The sequence below is a fragment of the Lolium rigidum genome, chromosome 6 (assembly GCF_022539505.1).
Source record: "Lolium rigidum isolate FL_2022 chromosome 6, APGP_CSIRO_Lrig_0.1, whole genome shotgun sequence".
NCBI classification, from domain to species: Eukaryota; Viridiplantae; Streptophyta; class Magnoliopsida; order Poales; family Poaceae; genus Lolium; species Lolium rigidum.
Window position 1 is genome coordinate 288,408,162 of NC_061513.1, and position 10,883 is coordinate 288,419,044.

At 44.7% G+C, this 10,883-nt stretch overlaps 1 pseudogene; it reads left to right on the plus strand.

Moving 5' to 3' along the window:
• The first annotated feature begins 1,937 nt into the window (after positions 1–1,937).
• Positions 1,938–6,319, plus strand: LOC124661614 (annotated as a pseudogene).
• The last annotated feature ends 4,564 nt before the right edge of the window (positions 6,320–10,883 follow it).

Genomic DNA, 10,883 nt, shown 5'->3' on the forward strand with positions numbered 1-10,883 from the left:
GGCAACGTGATCTCCTTCTCGATATCAATGGTGGTGTTGAAAGATTACAGTTCTCTAGGTATGAGTCTTCAGATCTTGCTTCGCCAGATCGACTTTGAATCTTTTCTCATGGTTACCGCGGGGAGAATTATTCTCGCGGTTTTTATCTCGGCGGCTATGTCCTCTACAATGTCAATTTGTACTATCGGCTCTCCAATGACGTGGACATGGCTGGTTGATTATTATTTCCTGTTATACTGGTGTTGGTACTCTTGCCGATGTTAATTGACTACTTTAATAGTTGCGTGCGTGCACATAGATTTAGTATTACGGTTCAAATTAAAATTATGGAAGAACCTTCGTTTATATTTACAAGTCTATGATTTGTAATCTATCTTTGATTGTCTTCAGAAAAATATATAATTATGTCTTAGAAGAAGAAAGAGTTTGAAGACCTCAAAGATATACTAGTATCATTTAGCCTTTATTTTATAATTGTTGAAGACAGCTCGTGTATCTCTACCATATACCGTTTGAATAATTTGGTACAAGCACCTTGCATTAGTCGTTCAATCATACGAGGATGAATTGATCTTGTAGACCAGGTTCAGACTGTCTTAAACCTGGATGATTCTATCTGAACTTCCGTCCACGGCAGACATCAGTGCAAACCCACGGCAGGTTCAAGGTAACAAACATTGTCAAGGAAGGACATCAACCCAACAGAAATATGCCATGCTCATCACGCACCATAGCTCCAGCACCCATGTGCCGGAGACCACAAGTTCAGAGCTGCATAAAAGTTTACCATAACCATACATCCAGGCGGTGGACGTCACTTTGGAATAGAAGCTGGAGGCTCACACCTTGTAGAAGGATATGTTTTGAAGAAGTTGCAGGATCATATTTAACATAGGCATGAGTCTTCTCCAGAGAGATTGTATAAACAATAGCCAGTAAACAATAAAGCTCTATCTTACCACAGGGAAAAAAACAAATACAGTATCAAAATAGCGTAATCCGATAGAACAAGACCACAGAGAATGAACAAGGCACCACAACATTTTGCAGATTGGATTTGCGACTAGGTATTATGGTGCCCACACTAAGTCAATCGAAAGTCCTCTGCTGGCAATCACATCCAAGCGCACCTTGAGACTTCTCCAGTGGATTCTGCTGAACACTCTTGAAAAGTCTGAAGACCGTCTGCAGGACGTGTGGACCAAGGTAGCCAGCACTCAGCCCACTAGGCACGGTATTCTCTGTTCTATCTCCCCACACCCCATGACCACAGCTGCAAAAAAATTCCAAATCTAAAAAATTGTGATGGTTCCGAGCTGCTGCCTTTCCTGCTCCTGGTGGTGACTATCAACTTATCAAGGTACATCTCTTCTGCTCCTGGTGGTGAGACAAACCACCCATGCACACTCTGGTTGAAGAGCCACCGCCAGCTGCCGGACCTCCCCATCGCCGGGATCACTGCAATTATCCTGCCATGCCATGTAAAGATGAAAGTTAAAGTGCGGGTAATGGGCAAATCCTGGAGTTCACAAAGTACCAGTATACACATTACACACAAGAAAATGGCTCTCTCTCCGGAAAAACTGTATGAAGAATATTCGGTAGTCAACAAAGCTATCTCTTCCCACGAAAAGAAACATTGAATTAATGTTCCCGGATACAACACCACCACACAAAAGTGTTTGCAAATTGCTTCTGCTGTAATATTACGTGCCATGGTACTCCTGGGGAAAAGTACATTCAGTTAATGGAATTCCACTATCGGCAGTCACATCCAATCGCACTGTAGAGACTTGTCCACTGGGATTCTGCCAAACTGTCGAAACATCACCCCAGAACCAGTCAACAACTTAGTCTTTTGGTCACCGTGTGAAGCTAGTCTTTTGGCCGCCGTGTGAAGCTCGTCTCACAGGATTTATGCACCAAGATAGCCTAGCGCCCCGAATCACTAGCAGAGCATTCTTATTCTCACTTACTTCCATCTTCCGAGGCGGCCAGGGTCCAGCACCCCGCTCACTAGCAACAAATTCCAAATCCTGTGCTGCCATGGCTCCAAGATACCGGCTCTTCTTGGCCTGGTGGCTACCGCTGATGCTGGCCGTCGTGGTGGCCGAGGAGCAAGCGGAAGGCTGCTCGGCTACGAGCTGTGGCAACGTCACCATCTCCGACCCATTCCGGCTCTCGATTGGCGGACGGAAAGATCATGTGGTTCCCCGGATTTCGAGATCACCTGCCTTAACGACACTCCAGTTCTACCAAGCTCTGTACCCGGCGTTGGATTCACAATCATGGACATCTCTTACGAGGAAGAGAGCTTGCGCGTTGTGGATGTCCGCAAGCTGACATTGTTGCAAGCCTCCAACAGCTGCCAAGTAACGGTCTGGAACACCTCCGACAAGCTGGGCATCCCGTTCAAGATCGACCCCATCAACCTGAACCTCGTGATGTACAACTGCACATCGGCTTCCATTGTATGTCGGGACAGAGAGCTGGAGCAGACAAGCATGAGGTGTGGGAACGAGAGCCAGGTGTTTGTCCGCACGGAAGGGAGTTACGATGAGACGAGTGCTATGGAAGGCTGCGACACTCTCGTAGTCGTGCCGGTGCTGGGTGGTGCAAATGGCAAGGCAAACACGAGCGACTACGAGCAGCTCATCGGCGGCGGCTTCCTCTTGAAATGGCAGCGTGCACCTGTCAGTGGTAAGTTCAGTCATCAAATTGTTTTGTTTGTTCACTTAGCGTTCTAATACTAAACTATAAATAAGAAATGCACATATCTTTTGTGGATCAAGCTCGAGGAGCTTGGAAGGATGGAAGAAAACTTACCCTTTTTTTCACTGAACTTCTTGAACTTCATAAAATTTATTTATGGAATAAGAAGAGCGGCTTCGGTGGGAAACTTTGATAAGCTACTTCCCACCCATAGGAATCAATCATGTTCTTTCTCTCCTCCTAGAAATAGGCTTTGGCCCTCACTTTATAAATAATGCCCATGGCCGAACCGATAAACAGTGATTTGTAAATAAAGCCCACGGCTGAACCGATACAAAGTGATGAGAAAACTCTATTACAAAGTGAATCACAGTTAAACAAAAAAGAACATGGAAAACCAAACTTGTCACTGAAGACCGAGACTTGGGGAGACCGGAGCTCCACCATGATGCCCCCAAGAGGGTCACGGCGCGCGCTGCGTCGCTGTCATTTAGACCAAGACAGAAGTTTTCACCTATAGCCCACACGGTGCACTCAGTCACCTGCGTAGTCCACCTTCCGAGGCTGCCGCATCTGCATCCAAGATTTCCCACCCTTGACATGGCAGACGCCACAACGACAAATCCATCGGAGCGGGCTAGGAAGGTCCGAGCCAGCCAACCAGCCCTTGGACGGCGGGGGCTTAACAGGCAGGACGAGCATCCGCCGGCCAAGCCCACAAAACCTGAAAGAACGATTACTAGGCAAACGCTAGATCTAGGCCCCTGGCCTGGATCCGACACATTAGCCACAACGTGGCCGGGGAGGGGGTGGGGCATGAAACCCACACATGACCAGCTCTGCCAGACACCGTCCATGTGCTTCCCGGCCATCCTCACACCCCACCGCGGCACGCCAGACGAGATCTCCGCAGCTGTAGTGCACCGCTGACCCTCGGACAGGTGCACATAGCCGACAGCCAGATCTGAGTTCTGGCCATAGCCCGCCGGACCTAGAGCGGGCCCGAATGCTGATGGTCATGATCTGTCCAATGATCGTAGACAGAAAGCTCAATCAGATGATCCAGTTGGAATTATGATTTTGGCCAGATTTAGCCAGGAAGGATTTGCTCCAGTGCAAGTTGTGTGGTCAGAGAGTGGGACGGCTGCGGCGGCACCTTTCTGGGGTTTCAGTGATGTGTATAACTATGTGGATAACTGTCCAGAGGCATCTGTGGAAATTAAGAAAGAAATCCACGACTTCTTAAACACAAGGAAGTTCAGAGCTCTCAAGCGATATTTAGACGAGAAGGGTGAAGATGAAATTCAAAGACATCCGTCATCTAGACGAGATCATTTGAGACCTATGTCATGATGTTCTAGGTTCTAGAATTATTTGTCTGTAACTTGTGTTGAACTTATGTCAGTTTTAGTTATTAAATCTCTTATTTGTCTGTCACGTATGATAGTATTTTGTACTAGCGACTGCTGAAGTACATGTCGACTGTCGAACATTAGTCTAGACTAATCACGGCTACTCTATGAGTCGGTACAACTCGGCTCGACTCGTGGACTCGCAATTCTTAAGTGTAAGCAATCGCTATATTGGGTATCAAATCTAAACAGGCCTATAATTAAATTTGTTTTGGCGAACTTCCATTTGAGCTACATAGTTGTTCAATACCTCAATCAAACAAAAGTCTCAATACTCCATGTTCTATTGTTATTCGTTATTTTGGAATGTGTTTTTCTATTTCATCACAGAATATTGAAGATTCATATACTTACACCTTTCTTTCTTTTGGAAAAACAACAAACATAATACTATTGAACAATATAGTTTTTACTAATAAATTATATGTTATATTCCAGGTAGAAAGAGGGCCTTCAGGAAGATCATGTTAATAGGTATGTTAAAACATTTTCTATCTTTTCGTACGGGATGATTTAAATATTAGTAGTTCAGTAATAGTGTTTTCTATGATGAAATGCTAACTTTAAAATTTATCTTGTCAGTAGTCAATGAAAAATGGTTCTAAAATTTAAAACTGAAACAAGAAACTCTCATTTCTACATAATGCATGACTGTGCAACTTATGGTCTTTAGCTTGTCGGTACTATTACCATAATGAACTCTTGAAGAAAGAGAAAGTTAAACTATTGATCATCTTGGTAATCATAATGAATGTATAATAACTTCTGATTTACAAAAGGAAATAACATGTGCTTCCATCTCAGCTTTGACATCAGCAGCTGCAACCTTGCTCTTTACATGTATTTATTTCCTGATATGGCATAAAAAGGGCAAACGACTATGGTTTCTCAAGAAGACAAGCAGCAACAATGAAAAGAATTATGAGGCCATGATAGTATCTTATGGATACCTAGCGCCAAAAAGATACATGTACTCAAAGGTAATGAAGATAACGTCTTCTCGCAGTGATCAGCTTGGAAGAGGTGGTTATGGTGTAGTTTACAAAGGAAGACTACATGATGGTCGTTTGGTTGCTGTAAAATTCTTGCATGACTGCAAAGGAAATGGAGATGAGTTTGTGAATGAGGTTATGAGCATTGGCAGAACCTCTCATATTAATATTGTTAGCTTATTTGGGTTTTGTTTGGAGGGATCAAAACGAGCTCTTATATATGAGTACATGTCCAACGGTTCCTTGGATAAGTACATATACTCAGGGAACCCAAAAGAAACTTTAGGATGGGAGAGGCTCTATGCGATAGCAATTGGGATTGCTCGTGGCCTAGACTACTTGCACCATGGCTGTAATTCTCGGATTGTTCATTTCGATATCAAGCCTCAGAATATCCTTCTAGACAAGGATTTTACCCCAAAGATTGCTGATTTTGGTCTAGCTAAATTGTGTCATGCAAATGAGAGCAAGCTTTCGATGACTGGTCCTAGAGGAACAATTGGATTCATCGCTCCGGAAGTTCACTATCGAAACTTCGGTGTGGTTTCAACAAAGTCAGATGTTTATAGTTATGGAATGATGTTGTTAGAGATGGTTGGGGGAAGGAAAAATGTGAACTCAATGGCAAAAAGTTCCAGCGAACAATATTTTCCAGACTGGATTTATGACCACTTCGCAGAAGATGATGGATTGCAAGCATGTGATGTCACAAGAGAAATTGAGGAAATGGCAAAAAAGATGACCTTCATTGGCTTGTGGTGCATACAGATACTACCCATTTATCGCCCTACAATAGCCAAAGTTCTAGAAATGTTCGAGAGAAGCTTAGATGAAATGGAGATGCCACCAAAGCAAAACTTTTGTGAACTACTGTAAGATATTTATGAACATATTTAAGTTTTTCTTCAGTGAAGTTATTCTGCAAAGATATTTTTAAATAACTTGACCTACATCTTTATGTCTCATTCCAGTGAAGATTCAGCTCAGAATATGAGCGTACAAAGTGCAAGTTCTACCATTCCTGAAGACATAAGCCTTGTGAATTCAAAAAGCCTTGAAGAGTTACCAAGTCATTGAGAAGGTTGGCTCTATGTACTAGATTCAGAAATTAGACAGAAGTAATGAAACTCAACCTTGTATCGTGAAACAAATTCCATGAATGTACGGACTAAATTAAGGGTGGCACTATGTGGAACAAACACGCTCGGATAAATATATCTTTAAGGTTCCATTGATGTTGTCCAAGTTAGAAGATGGATCATGTAAAGATTAACTCATCACGAATTCCCACCATTGTTATTGGGAAAGGGTGCAGAGAAGAAGAGGTATGATGTGATACCTTTTTGTTCATCATAGATAGGGGTATAGGATTTGTGGTGGTGAAACTGGAAGGTGCCGATTCTCTTGCACAAAATAGTTAGTTCTGTAAAAAAATTTAACAGTGGCTTCCGTTCAGAAGCAGTATGTCACCGACTCAAGAGGAAACTGAAAAGGGGGCCAATAGCAGCTACTAAATAATGTTTCGACTTTTAGAATACCAGCCATGATTCTAGCACATGATCACCGATTCACACGGGTGGTATCCAAAGCCATTAGAGATTATTGTATTGGCTATTTAGTATGGATCAAAACGGGAGGAAAACCCAATCCTAGACAACTACTGTTTAAAATACCAGCCATGATTGTAACAGTCACCAATTTACATGGTGACAACTGAAGCTGTTCTAAGATTACTGCATTTTATTCGAAGTTACGGACCAGCAGCAGGGACGGGGATTACTTGATGTTCATGTGAGCTTGGCGTGCTAAGTCCCAAAAGGCAAACGTGGTCTTCTTATGCCACAGGACTTTCACTGACAGAAATCTAGCTAAATACCTAATGAAATTCATCTAGGCTGTAACAACGTGCATTAAGCGTATCAATTACATTTTTACATAGATGGAAATTCCTAGTGAGCAAAATTATCTTGAAAGCTAAAAGGCAGAAACTTACTTGCTCCTCCTCTGAACATGTTCGTCGCGACCACCCAAGCAAACAGCACTGCCTCTTTGCTCCCGTAGCTGGAGACGGCCGCGGCGCCGAGCTGGGGTAGGAGGCTAGCGGTTGCTCGGCCATTCCTCCCGTAGCTGGAGCCGGCGGCGGCGGTTGGAGCGGGGAATCGGCGGCGGCGGCGTAACGCGATCCAGACCGAACAAAGTCGGCAGGCTCGGGCTAATTCCGAACAAAGTCCATGCAGGCCCAATGAAGCTCTATAGATGGAGATGTGCGTACCACCCAGGTAGCAACCATTCGGCCCAGTTTGTTCTAAGAGCCCAATCTCATCCATCACTTTCATTTTGGCCTCTCTTTTTTTTGGTACTAGTAATCAAGCACGTGCACATGCACGTTCACGTTTCATGAAATATTTGAACTAAATGTGTAGGCTTTGCAACTTCTCTAGCATGATGGTATTTTCAGTGCTTGTCGATGTGAACCTCGACAACCATAAGCACCAGAGGTGCATGTACCCGTGCATCCAAACCTTGACCTGTTAAACAGAGGGAACAAAGAAGATTTAAGTATAAAATTTCGTCCTCGAGCACACAACACTTTCATATCTTTGTCAATATAGCTATTTTCATTAATAGTTGCATCCGGTGAAAAAGTATTAAAAGCATACTGCAGATGCAAAAATATATTCATCATGTCTCATGATAATAAATTAAAAAATAAAATCACCATGTGCACACGTATTAGAGTTGCAACCTGTTGACTGAAAATGTTACATGGTTTACATTTCCTTCCAAGACCTAAATAAAGCGTACATTGTCAGCAATATAACTGAATTAGCAGCAGAAGCAACATAGTAGGGGAGATAAGTTCACCTCAAGTTTGAGTTCTTTCATGGATGCAGCACCAGCACTACTTGCTGCTTGGTATGTGCTACCAACCATATATGACACCTACCACAATGAATGATCAAAAGATTGCCATCAATTTATTTGTTCAGTCCATCAATGCAACAAATAAACTTTTATAGAGTATAGTAAACTTACTACAAAATACCACTCACAATACAAATGATGTCAAGATCTCAAGAATAACTATGCCTAATTATGGGTACTCCCTACTAACAAGCATCATGTAATCCATAAAAAGCTGTTAAGTATCTTAACAAAATGCATGGGTTATAGCTCACAGACATCTGCATTAAGAGAAATATTGCCTGCTGGGACATTTTGTCCAGCACCTGAAGAGCACAAACAAATATGAGAGTCAATGGTTGATCGCCAGTATAGATGATCTCCACATGCCGCCGGCCGCCGGCGGACATGGAATTCAGCCGGCGTGCATCTTGTCAACCTTGACACACCTCACCAGCTGTAGAGCATTGAACTATGAAACTACGGAGTCATCTTTCACAAGATTCTTGAACTATGTTTCGGGAACTTCTTTTTTCATGAAGGAATTGTTAATGATGCAGTTGCCACTGATCAAAACTCTAAACTTCCCTATAAAAGAAACTGAAGCTAGAACAGAAAAGCCATAAATATACGGAGAATAAAAGATTTTGGAACCTGACGGGTAGTAATTTTTCGCGAGTCTGATGTCCATGAACCAGGAGGGTCTTGCAGGTCAGTAGGCTGCATTGATGTTGTCTGCGACCAACCACCGTGGCCGGCCGGTGCCGGTGACGTCCAGGTCAGCGTTCCGGCGTGCAGGGCGACCTACCGCGCGGCCGGCTGGTGTAGTTGATATCCACGATGGCTGCTTCGCGTGCCGGGGTCCCGGTGGGCGAGGAGCGGGACGACCCACCGCCGCGACGGGCCGGCGAAGAGAACGTGCAGGGGTGGCGGCTTTGCGTGCGGGCGTTTAGGGCGTGGGGGCTGTCGTGCAGGCTAGCACAGTTCTCTTGCCGGATCTCGCGAGGGACGGCCGGATGGGCAGGGAGAGCAGTGGCGGTTTGCGCTCGCGTGAGAAGGCGACATGGAAAGAGAAACGTCCCGCTGCAGGCTGGGATCGTGGGAGATGATTTGCGATAGGGCGGAAATTACGGGATACGCAGATACCATTGGATCATGGGATAGCGGTTTAGTTTAGCGAGGCTGGATGTTCCGAGCGGACAATGTTTTAGCGCTAAACGCGGGATAGATTTGTTCCATTGGATGCTTGTTAGATGGCTGAGATTGTTTGGATCTGCCCCTTCTCTGTCTTTTTATATTGGTGTAGATAAGAATCATGCCTGCGTTCTATTAATTCACCGCAGATAATTCCATACAATATGCTAAAGAAAAAAGATAATTCGGTGCAAACAAGGTGCACCTCCCACCCCACACAGCTCCAGCATCATGTCAGGATCTGCAATTCCTCGACAAGAGCTTCGAGGGGGAGGAAGGAGAGCGCCGATCGGCTCAGATCTACAACAACTAGGGAAAGTAAATTTGAAAAGGGTAAAATGACAAATGAAATTGTGGTTTTTCATAGGTTGGCGATCCAGCCACCCACGCACCACCTATTATAGCAGTAAGGAAAAGCACCCAAGCAAGTTTAACTCACTAATGACTGATTACAACGATTTTAACGTACTAATGAGCTCTGTTGGGCGGAGGAGGGAGGCGTGGAGGCCTGTCTTGTTCTTCAAGCACCAAGACATCGATTTGCTTCATGTCGGTCTCCTCTATCTGGTTGTCGACGAGTTCTGGTCTTCATCGCATAGATTTTCGTAGTTTACGTGGGGTGCTACTGGATATCAAGAGAAGAATCGATGCGATCGTGCATGCCCTTACCTTCATCCATAATGGCTCGATTCCATAGGACATGTCTTAATTAATATAATCTATATAGATTTCCATGAAACTGACAGAGGTGGATAAAAATCATGGTGGTTGCAATCGGAGATTGGTAATGGTGTAGAGGGTAGTGGTTGCGATGAAAACAATGCGGCACATGTTCTTCCTATATGTCGGGTGTTTTGCAACTTGTAGCAGCAGCCTTGGACCGCAATCTTAATGGTGCCCCTTGAGTGCCTAGGCAATCTTAATGCGGCACATGTTCTCACATAATGCCTAGGCAATCTTAGTGCCGCATTAAGATTGTCATTTGCTTGAGTTTATATTTAAGGTTCATTTTTGGAAGTTTATTTTACAATAATATGCAACTTCAGAGAGAAGTATGATGACAAATTATAAAATATACGGATTCATCAACAGCATGAAACTGATCTTGACTGACCAAGTCGAGCACTCACCTACCACATTACCGGCCGGCCTCAATCTCCTGATGCAAGCATCGCGTAAACCATAGCGCTAGCTACTAGAACCGGGCATGCATGATAATTCTAGCTTGATTTCACACGCTGGAAGCAGAGAGACAAAGTCCAAGAATGTGACCAGACGACACGATCTGGAGCACACGAGTCAAATAGACTGCAAATAGTCCCCGTTTACTTCTCCATCCATCCATCTCTATATACGCAAGCAGGAACACACCGTACGTTCAACAGTTTTCTCCACGGTCTGAGAAGCCACCCACGGATCGTCGCGATGAATCCCCCATTGCCGCGACAGCGAGTCCTCCTCTATGTCGTCCTAGGAACACTCATCCTCTTGTACCATGCGACGACCACACCGGCGGCGGCAGCCGTGGTCACCTGCGCGCCCAAGACGTGCGGCAACATCACCCTGAGCTACCCGTTCTGGCAGACGGATGCCGCGCAGCCGTCGACACCGTGCGGCCCGTCGGCGTTCCAGGTGGACTGTGTGGCGGGCGGCCGCGCCTCTCTCTCGC